At 44.5% G+C, this 11,145-nt stretch overlaps 1 long non-coding RNA gene across 1 annotated transcript in view; it reads left to right on the top strand.

Moving 5' to 3' along the window:
• The first annotated feature begins 629 nt into the window (after positions 1-629).
• The window catches only part of LOC145720651 (uncharacterized), a 14,876-nt gene continuing 4,360 nt past the window's right edge, over positions 630-11,145 (top strand). Inside the window, exon 1 of the long non-coding RNA XR_014143790.1 lies at positions 630-1,285. This is a non-coding gene — a long non-coding RNA (uncharacterized LOC145720651). The remainder of the gene's footprint in view (positions 1,286-11,145) is intronic.

Raw genomic sequence — 11,145 nt, 5'->3', positions numbered from 1 at the left:
CTACCCTGTGTGTACAACTTGAGGACAGTGACCTGGGCCTGGGCCTTTTTATTTCTGTAGACTCACACCTTAACAATGCCTGACACTTAAAACATGTTTTTAAATTAGTTATTTGATCAATCCCACCATTCTCAAGGCTGCAAAAGTACCAGCGGCATAACAACTCCCACAGAAACCCGTATTAATTCATGCTCATTATGTCTAACCTCTTGAGGGAGTTGCTGGGAACTCACTGGAACAAAGCCCAAACACTAAGGAGAGCTGACTCTGCCAGCAATTTACATTCTGGTTCTACTTTTTACTATCAGTATGTGTCAGGCCCTTTCCCCCCACCATCTCATTTAATCTTGACAACAGCACTACATAGTAGGTGTTACTGTCCTTATGCTTACTTTACTTTGAGGAAACTGGGGCAAAGAGAGAGTATATACTTGGCTCAAGGTCACGGAACTCCCCAAAATGGCAAAGCCAGGTTTGGACCTTAGTTGGGGGAAGGCTAACGGTGGTGCTCTTGACCACTGAGCTGTCTTACCTTTTAACACATCCACCAGAGCACGTGTTCAAGTGGGACAATGACGGCAGGGGTGGAGGGCCCTGGAATGCGGTGGCTCAGCCTGGGCTGAGCAGTGTTTTCACCTCCAGTCTTAGAGTAAGACTCCTGCGTGGGCTCAGGCCTGGGAGCTTGCACTGGTCCAGTTTGGGTAATTTCTTTGGAAAGGCACCCATGGGCCTCCCAGAATCAGGGCATCTGCAGCATCTACGACCACAGTGTCATTAATGAAGACCAGGTATGATGGGCTTCTCACACACACACACGCACGCACATGCACACATGCATGCACACAGATGCTCATTCCACCAAATAACTGCTTATTGAGACCAAGCAACAGAGACTCCAGAGTCTTTCACAGTCAGTATCAAGGGGAAAGGTCCTATGTGGGGCCTGGCAAGAGACAGCGTGGCAGACTCCAAAATAACACCAGTAAGAACAAGCCCCAGGGGGCCAAATGCTCAGTTCCTGCCCTATGTTTGCTCAGAGTTCTGAGCAGGAGTTTGGGGTGGGAGGGGAGAGGCTTCCCGCCATTCTATGCCAACCCTAGGCAATGGTCAGAGCCTGGGATTTGTCTGCGCTTTGCAAACCTGGAGGGCTTTGCTGCTTGCTGCAGACCCAAGAGCTGCCAGGAGGCCCCAGAAAATGCTTGAGAACAAAGAGGCAATAAACACACTCTGAACCCTTTTACCAACTGGCTCCATCCCAAACCAAAATGAGAAATGAATTGCTGGGGTAAGCGTGTGTGTGTGTGTGTTTGTCTTAAACTGATGGGAAAGGAAAATTGTTTTAGATGGGAATAGTCAGTTTGGGCCATTTAAAGTTATGGTCAAATGAATATAGCCAATTTAATTTTGATAAATTGGTCCTCCCAAAAAAGCTGCTCTGATAAGCTGTATAATCTTAGCGCCTCACATTTTCATAAGTACTAACATTTCTGGGGGAAAGGCAAAGTGTTTGCTTAACCTGAAAATGTGTTTACTGAATAGGGAAGCTCATCATCAACATCATCATCATCATCATTATCATCGTCCTTTATTAAGCACAGTTTATGAACTAGGCAATCTTCTGGAAGCTTACAGATATTATCCATCATTTCTATAACAACACTGCTGGGGTGCCATCCTTGACTCCATTTTATACAGGACAAATTGATGTTCAGATAGGCACTTTGTTCAAGATCATGCTGTTGGTATTTAAATTCAAGTCTTTCAGAATCCAAAATTCATGCTCTTTCTACCATACTTCTTTGTGTGCAAATATTTGTTATTACTAATACAATGTCCTAGGCCAGATCAATATTCAGCAGCTGGATATGGGAATGACTGTTTTCTCAATGCACTGGCTTTTTGTAGAGAACTTCGGGTGGGTGTGCTGTTACCTAAGCGTGGACCCAGGAGGCAGGGGCTGGATTCCATTTCTGATTCTGAAGGACTTTTTCCATTCTTCTCTTTAATAAACTAAATATGATGCCACTTGCCTTTACCCCTATCTCATAAGATTCGATGAATTCATGCCTGCAAGTTACTCCTCATATCTTAAGCCACTACGTATTTACACATTTTGCTAGTTGTTTTCTTTGTTTTTTGAATAAAGTCAGACCATATACACTTCGTTATTAACTGAACTGAAGTTTTTGGAGGGGTCTAAGTGGGTGGCACGAGGAGATTGGCATGGTCAGCTCACCATCTGGAAAGCTCTTTGAGGTCTTCCTCCCACGAAGGGCTCACTACTAAGGAGTCATCAGTGGGTCTAGGAGGTTGCTTGTCCCAGTTTTGTCAAAGAGGGTCAACCCAAGAAAAGTGTGGAAATGTGACTTGGCTCTTTTGGTAGCACAGATAAGTTTGAACGTAAAAGTCACACTTCATATAAAATAGTGGGAATAAAACCAAGCACGGATGAGACATCTGACCTTTTAACAAAACAAAATCAAATAACAACAACCAAGAAAACTTTCAGAACTTTTCTAATATGATTACTTGACCAAAATAAATTTTAGATATATCTGTAAATTGCTGAATATGTGTCAATCTCCTGTGAGGACAAAGAAAAAGTACAATCAATGGGAGGATCTATACTCAAAAATATTTAACATTTTTCAGCACTTTTTAAAAAAAGATTTTATTTATTTATTTGACAGAGAGTGAGTGTGTGTGCACAAGCATGGGGAGGGGCAGAGGGAGAGGGAGAAGCAGACTCCCTGCTGAGCAGGGAGCCCGACACGGGGCTTGATCCCAGGACCCTGGGATTATGACCTGGGCTGAAGGTGGACGCTTAACCGACTGAGCCACCCAGGCACCCATATTCAGCACTGTTTTAAGGAGATTTATACAATGAAACCAATAATCCTCACAACAATTATAATCCTTTTCCAGATGAGAATTCTGGGTGTAGACAGAGAAGGCAAGTAACTTGTCCAAACTCACTAGATGGTTCTTGGACTCCATTGTTCATACTTGGTTCATTTATTAATTCATTTATTGGCCATGATGTCTGGGTGCTAGTCTAGGTACTGGAGGTGCAGCAGTGAACGGGCTCAAAGGAGATCCCTGTGCCCCGAGTGCTCATGTTTGAGTCTGGGGTGACCCCCAACCCGCACGTGTCACCTTTAGCATGACATCCATGCCTTCTGCAGCTCTGGGTGTGAAAAGTCACACTTCTGATGTGGTGAATGCTGTGTCTTTGCAGCAGGTGTTGGTTTTAGTAAATTGATTGTACGCTGTGAGTTCCAGAGTAACAGATGTTGGAGCCTTTCTTTTGTTTCACCTCATATGGACATGAGTGAGAGGGTGTTTGGTAAATACTGGCTCTTTTGTAAGATTAGGAAACTATTGGTCCTTTGCAAATTAAGGCTTTTTGACTACTGGATGGAGAAAAAACTGTTCAAGTTTCAACCAGAGAGACAGAGGGGGACTCAGAAGGGATGAGGACCTGAAGCAGAGTTCTCAGTGTGGATGCCCTGGTTCGGTTCTGTGCACACAGCAGAATGCTTTCTGGATTTGTGCTGGTTTGGTTTGAGCTGCATTCCGTCAAGGATGGGAACCGTGGGGAAACATGGTTTCTGAGCATCTGGAGGCCTTTCTCCCTTTGATTTTAGCTCCCAATGCTTCTTGCTATCTTAGCAACAAAGATCTCTGAGAGCAGAGACTCTAGTCCTCTTCCTTCCCCAGTTCCTCAAAGAACTGGCTTGTTTAAGTACTTGCCAAATGTTGAATAGGTAAGTGAAAAGATCCCAGGACCAAGAGTCATGATAGCTAGTTTTGGGTCTTAGTAACCCAGGCCAGTTTCTCAAGGTCTCTGGGCCTCTGTGTCCTCATCTATAAAGTGAGAAGACAAGTCCCCTCAAACTCAGACAAGTGCAGATGGTCTTTCTTCCAGGAATTCTTATTTGTAACAATAGATATGGAAAGCTTACCTTTCTTACCTAACTTACCTTGTACCTCTGCCTCAGGGTGAATCCTATGAAAACTCCAAGTGGAGTCAGCTCTGACTTTCTGTAGAGTGCCGAGGGGCTGAAGGTTCTCTGTTAGGAAGGAGGAAATTTCATTATTGTTATTATTACAATTATCTATCATTTATTGAGCACTTACAATACTCCAGGCGTTGTGCTAAGTAAGTGCTTTATATTTTTTTCCCATTAATCCTTGAAACAGAACTATGATTTGGTCCTTTTATTTTCCTTATTTTATAAACAAGACAACCAAGGCTCAGGAAGGTTAATGAACTCAAGCAGGCTCACAAGCTAACAAGTGATAGACACGCACGTGTGCATGCATGTGTATGTGTGTATGTATGTGTGCAGGTGTTGATATCTTGGAGCAAGAGTATCTCTTTTTCCTTTTATTTGTCTAACTCTGCAGTGGGAAGGTCTGTCCATCCCCCAGAGGATACCAGACTCTGGCAAAGATCCACAGCTTAAACAAAGCCCCTTCCTGGCAGACCCGCTATCTTAGTCCATTTGGGCTGTTATGAAAAATACCACAGACTGGGTGGCTTATAAACAACAAACATTTATTGCTCACAGTTCTGGAGTCTGGAAGTCTGAGATCAGGGTGCCCACATGGTTAGGTTCTAGTGAAGGCCTTCTTCTGGGTCACAGACTTCTCATTGTATCCTCACTTGGTGGAAGGGGCTAGGGAGTGCTGGGTTTCTTTCATAAGAACACTAATCTCATTCATGAAGCTTCCCCTTTCATGACTTAAGTACCCCCAAAGGCCATACCTTTTAATATCAGCATCTTTGGAAGTCAGGATTTCAACATATGAATTTGCAGGGTGGTGGTGGGGATCATATACATAGCACCTGCCTAAGCCAAGCCAAGCCAAGGTGTGAGAGTAACTAGACACTTTCCACAAAGGCAAGGAAAGATAAAGGGCAAGTCCAAATACTCACTAACAACTTCTCCAGCATGAAGAGCCTCAGTGATCAGGGGCATCAGTGATCTATCAAAAAGAACCTGAAATGATTCCCAGAGGGGAAACTGGGGTTGTTAAAACTTCTGAAAACTTTTGTGACCCTTAATTCCAGTTGCTAAAATGTCCTTCCATAAAAAAGACAATTTCACTCAATTCTTCAGTCTCAAGATTATAACCATCTTCAGAGGAGGGCATATATTCAGGCACCCACTCACCAGACCTTAATTTCAAAAGCATTTGTCTTGCTTTCTGTTAACACTAACAAACTTGCCATTGACGAAAACCAAGGGCATTAAAACCCCAAGCACATCCACCATCATGGGGGGATTAATCATATGATCACTTTGAGATATGGGCCCCCTATTGGGACACATGGGCCAGTCTCCTTAGAACATGCCCATGATTTCATTACAAACCACTCATCCCATCTTGTGTAGACTTCTCTTGCTAACTCACACATTCAAAATTGCCTCTGCTGGTAGGACAGCCTTCCTTGGGCAATGTATTTGCTGTGCTGTTTCACAGAAGAAACACCACAAGCCAAAGAATGTACGCATTATAGTCTGGTGGCCGGGACACCTTGGTGAACAGCCCCTAATAAACTCGGGGGAACTGATAGGGCTGTATTTATGTCAGGTGCGGGCCCAAGGCTCCACACCAGCCTGCTTGCTATTCACAATACCTACATCTGTCGTCACTAGAGAGGACCACCAGGCCTACCTACTAATTGAAATTATTATGCACCTTTTTCCTGGGTTTTCAATGTGCTTTTGTTTACCACTGCTGCTGGGTGTGCAAAACAATTGTTGGTATCTCCTCTTGGTTCCCCTGAGCCCAGTGTAAACTCTAGTCAGCCCCTGCAGGCCTCTCTGAACCTCACGGTCTGAGATTGAGGGGATTTGAGAGCTTGCCTTCTCAGTCCACGCACAAGGATAAGAAGGAACAGAGAACTTGAGCACATGGCCAAGGTCCCAGCTACTTGTTGTCAGAGTCAAGACCAGAAACTAGCTATTGTGACTCTTGGTCATGGGATCTTTTCACTTATTCAGTCCACCATTTGGTAAGCACTTAAGCCAATTCTTTAAGGAACTGAGAACAGGGAGATGAAAGGGGGTCTCTGTCCTGAGGAGGCCACAGTCTTTGTTGCTATGATTGCAAGAAGCACTGGGAGCTAACATCAAAGGGAGACCTCCTGATGCTCAGAGAGAGAGTCTCTCCGTGGTGCCCATCCTCCACTTAAAGCAGCTTACTCCAAATCAGCACAAATCCAGGATTCATGGAATAAAACCACTGGAGAACAAGGTCAGAAGGACCTGGGCCAAGGGAACCAACACAGTGCCTTCTTATCCCTCCTGAGAGGCGAGCTGAAGAGCAGCCCCAAGTGACAACTGTGGAACTCACGGCTGGGCCTTGTCCCCAACACCAGCATGGCCTGGGATGAATCACACACCAGAGAACAACAGGGCTATTTCTTGAGGGCCATTTGTCAAGTTGACATCCCTGCCTAGAGTTATTTAGGTCTTTCTAAAGACACTTTTTTCCCTCCCTGTGGCAGGAAGCACCTGCAAGCCTGTTGAGTTGTGGTTTTGCTCAATAGCACTTTGATATCCCTTAAGGCCATCAATTACTCTTCTGTCCTTGCCGACATGGGCTTTGGCTGATATAAAGATAGGAAAGCTTAAAAAGGATGACGAAGAGGAAGATGATGGTGAGTTCCTCTGGGATCTCAGGCCAGACACTGTCTGGAGGTGGACTTCTTGCTGATTTCTGTGGGGGCTCCCCTAGGCCAAGACAGTCTGCATCCTTGGCTGGCTGGGCTTGAAACGTAACTGCAGTGCTCCCGTGAGGCCAGGTTTCCCTCCTGGAATAGAGCTGTGCTCCTTGCCAACTACTTATAGAAAAAGCAGGCCTATAAGATGAATGTGGTTGGAGCAAAACTGGTCTTCTGATTCAGGTAAATGACTTCAGGGAGAAGGAAGTTGGAAAGGAGTCAGAGGAGAAGAAAGCAAGTAACCAGAAGACTTGGTGAACGGGCCTCTGAAAGTGGTTAGGGAAATCAGAGTGGTTGAGCCGAGGGAAGGAAAGGGTGAACTAAGAACCAGCTTTGATTATACAGAGAATAATTGTGCAGAGATTAGTGGTCATTTCCACCGAAAATATGATGTGGGTTACAGATGCTTAAATTGCTGCCTGAGGATGTTGTTCAGTGTGTGCTGGCCTGTCTGGGTTATTGCATTGTTCTTATTCATGAGGTTTGGTGGAGGGGGGCTCCTTCCTTGGAGATTTGCATGAATGAAAATGACATCCTTCCAGCTGGATTGGTTTAGAGAAAGTTTTAATGACACATGGATCTCTTCCCTTCAGTTCACACTGCCCAATGGCCCGGCTTGACCCTTATGCCTCAGTCAGTTTGGCAGACTCTTGATTGATATCCAGACATAACATCCCTGACCCCTCTAATCCGTTTTGCACACAGAGGTCCCACTTACTTTCCTTAAGTTCATCTTGGTTTATGGCAATGTCCTGTTCAAAAAAATATTTATGCTTCATTTATTCGTTCAACAAATACTGAGCACCTGTTGTGTTGAGCACCTATTTTATGTCTGGCACTGTACTAAGCTCTGTGCATACGACATGGCCCAAATTGCAGTAGTCTTAAGGAGGTCACTCGGTCCTCATATCCTTGTCCTAGAATTTTTCAAGGCCCCCACCATCTGGTTTTAATATGTCCTTCTGACTTTAGGTCCACTACAAAAACTTCTCTTCTCTCAGCTTGGTCTATTTATCATGCCCAGCTCACTCTGGGCCTTGCCTCTTTCCACTACTGATGCACTGAATGTCCTTACCCAAAGCCCATGTCTCCTTCGAAGCTAACAGTCTCCCCTCCTTCAGGTGGACCTCTGTCATCACCTGGGTTTAGGAATTCTCCAGCACATTGGCCCCCACAGTGCTTACTCAGCACTAGATATTTTCTACCTGAGTACAGATCGTAAACTGGGCAGCTGCTGCACCTACTATTACCACTTCTGCCTTCATTCACTGTGGGGTAGGACCCAAAAGAGCCATGGACCTTCTCTCTCTATTGAATGCTCTGCTGTGAGATGTGATGGGGGTGGGAGGGTGGGGAAGGTGGGAGGGAAGTGAGGAGGGTGAGGGGAGTGGTTGGCCCAGGCTTGCAGAGCATTCTACACCATTAAGAAAAGGTCAAGGATATCGAAATCTCTGAACTTAAAGGGAGAACGGCTCTTGAGACTGTTTAATAAAACTACCTCATTTTACAGATGTGGAAACTGAGGACTAGAGAAACCGATTTACCCAAAGTCACAAAGTAAAGTCATAGCCGAGTCAAGTCTGTTTTCCTTGTCTGCTAAACTATCTTGTCTTGCTATAGTCCGGCACTTGGAATCCTAAAGAACCTAACATTACAGGACACACATGAAAGAAATAGGAAATGTGTTAGTTCCTTACTGTGGCTGTAACAAATAAGCACAAATTTAGTGGCTTAGACAGCCCAAATTTATTATCTTGCAGTTCTATAGGTCAGAAGTCCAACATGGCTCTAATGGGGCTAAAATCTAAATGTTTGCAGGGCTTCCTTCCTCTCTGGAGGTTCCAGAGAAGAATCTGCTTCCCTGCCTTTGCAGTTGCTAGAAGCTGGCTCTATTCTTTGGCTCATAGCTCCCTTCTCCTGTCTTCCAAGCCAGCAATGGTATGTGGAGTCCTCCTCACACTGCATCACTCCATTTCCTCTCCTGCCTCCTCCTTCTACTTTGAAGGACCCTTGGGATTACACTGGGCTCCCCTGGGTAATCTTCCTATCTTCAAGTCAGTTTAAAAGCAGCCAGAATTCCTCTTTGTCACATAACATAACATATTCACTGTTTTCAGGGATTAGGATATGAACATCTTTGGGGGTTATTTTTCTGCCTATCACAGGAAGGGAGTAGGAAAATGGGAACAAAGATCAACTCTTTCTCTTGCTTTCTTACTTCTCTAATTCTCTATAGCCAGAAAAAGTTAGTTTGAAGATATTCTAGATCTCTGTATTCAACCTCAGGCTTCTCTTCTCAGCTGTGATCTGGTTAATATAGTCAAGACACAAAGAAAAGGAATTTTTTTTAAATTATTTTTTTTAAAGATTTTATTTCTTTGACAGAGAGAGACACAGCGAGAGAGGGAACACAAGCAGGGGGAGTGGGAGAGGGAGAAGCAGGCTGCCCGCTGAGCAGGGAGCCCGATGTGGGGCTCAATCCCAGGACCCCAGGATCATGACCTGAGCCAAAAGCAGATGCTTAATGACTGAGCCACCCAGGCACCCCAAGACTTGCTGGTTTCTAAGGAACTGAGAATTCCCAGGCTTAAAGGCTGTGGGCTTACTTTTCCAGAGAGGGGTGTTTATATGAGACATCTAGATGGAATCCCCTACAACAAGGCTTGCTGATCATTCAAATCAGTAAGAGTGGGGGTATGAGAAAATGTCCTGAATGATTTAAGGAAAGAATCAACCAATTTCAAGTTGGGATGGCTTCACAGACTCACAGCCTCTCACAGACTAAAGGACCTTTGGGAGTTTCTTTGTCCAGCCTCCCACCTAATGCAAGACCCTCTACAAGATCTTTTACTACCTATCATCACCCTTCTTTGTAAAGCTCTGGCCAGAGATGGGAAATCACCTCGATTCTCTTAGATCTTCTCCAGTTCTCTGAGTCTATAATTTTTTGTGAAACCCAAATTTCATCTCTACTTCTTGGTGTTGGTAGGAAAATCAGACAAAGTGTCCCCATCTTTTCCCTTTCAGGATGGTAGGATGTTAACTGTTTTTATATCTTCATATAAAGGGTCCGAGAACCCCTAGACCACATGTAGTATTTAACTCTCACGTATGAGGCTGTGAGAATAGGGAGGAGTCATCTGCCAATAGACCTGGTGGCTTCACGGAGCTCTCTTTTCCTCGGATGCTATATTACCTGCTGTTTAACCTGCCTAGAACTTTCCAACCCCCTTCTTCTGATAAGACATAGCCTGTCTTCCTGGCCACGTGGGAGACATGACTTAGGACAGCCACTCACGTACCTCATGTGTTTAGCTTTAGTGAATGGGCCAATCAGCATCTAATCTTGGATTTTTTCCCAGCCCACGGGGGAAAGGGAGGAAACTCCTATGTGCTCAGGTCATAGGCTATGAGGAGGTGAGCTTTGCCCATGGCCGGGTCCCCACGTCCATGGAGGATCTGGTCTGGGAAAATGGCATTAAGCAAGAGCAAGAAGGAGAGAGAATGAGAGAGTCCTGAGGAGAACCCTCAATCCTATCATCTCTCTCTTTTTTTTTAATGTTTTGGTTATATGAACAAATAAATTTCCCTCTTAGGCTTAAGCTGGTTTAAGATGTGTTTCTTCCATTTGTAACCCATGAGTCCTGAATAATTTAGGACCTTTCTCAGCTTTCCTCTTTCCTAGAGATGCTGAAAAGTGGACTACAAATCAGAAACTATTAGTTTCAGAGTTGAGCCTGTCCATGATGATTTGGGGAAGAGTCAGGAGAAAGAAAGGACAGGAAATCATGCAGGTGAGAAAGATTCTTATGTGTGAGGTCCAGTGAGATGGAATCCACAGGTGATGCATGGGGTCCCGCTACCTTTGCTCCTTTTGGACCTCAACTTGGTTAAAATAAATTATGACTCCAAACTCACATAGTTTCAGGCCAAAGTTGGAGTCCCAAAGTGAGTGTTTTTCTATTTTGTGGACATGGTGTTACTTGTTTGGTGTAAATCAGAGATTTAGAGAGTACTCAGCAGATTCACTGGTAAGCACAATGTTTTGGCAGCAGAGGGAGAAGAAAAAAAAGAAAAATAGGGGGAGGGGAGGAAAGCGAAAAAAGTAGCAGGAGACGTAAGGAGAGAGAGAGAGAGAGAGATGACTCCATCAGCAATATGCTGACTGCATATCTCCTACGTGTGTAGGGTTGTGCTAGTTTCAACTTGTCATTCCAAAGCAACAAGCAGCAACCTTATTTGTGACGACAGATGCTAAGAGTTAGGTGTATCTGGTGTAAGAAAAACGCACACCCAGGTATGAACGGCAAGCAGCAAAGTAAGTGGACAATTACTTATGAAGGCTGTTAAGGAAGGAACAGGATGAATGGGCCCATGTTTAAACCAGAAATTAAGTTAAAACATATGGA

This window comes from Leptonychotes weddellii, chromosome 3 (genome assembly GCF_054177405.1).
Source record: "Leptonychotes weddellii isolate Sample4059 chromosome 3, ASM5417740v2, whole genome shotgun sequence".
In the NCBI taxonomy this organism is placed as follows: domain Eukaryota; kingdom Metazoa; phylum Chordata; class Mammalia; order Carnivora; family Phocidae; genus Leptonychotes; species Leptonychotes weddellii.
This window is presented reverse-complemented; position numbering and strand designations above follow the sequence as displayed.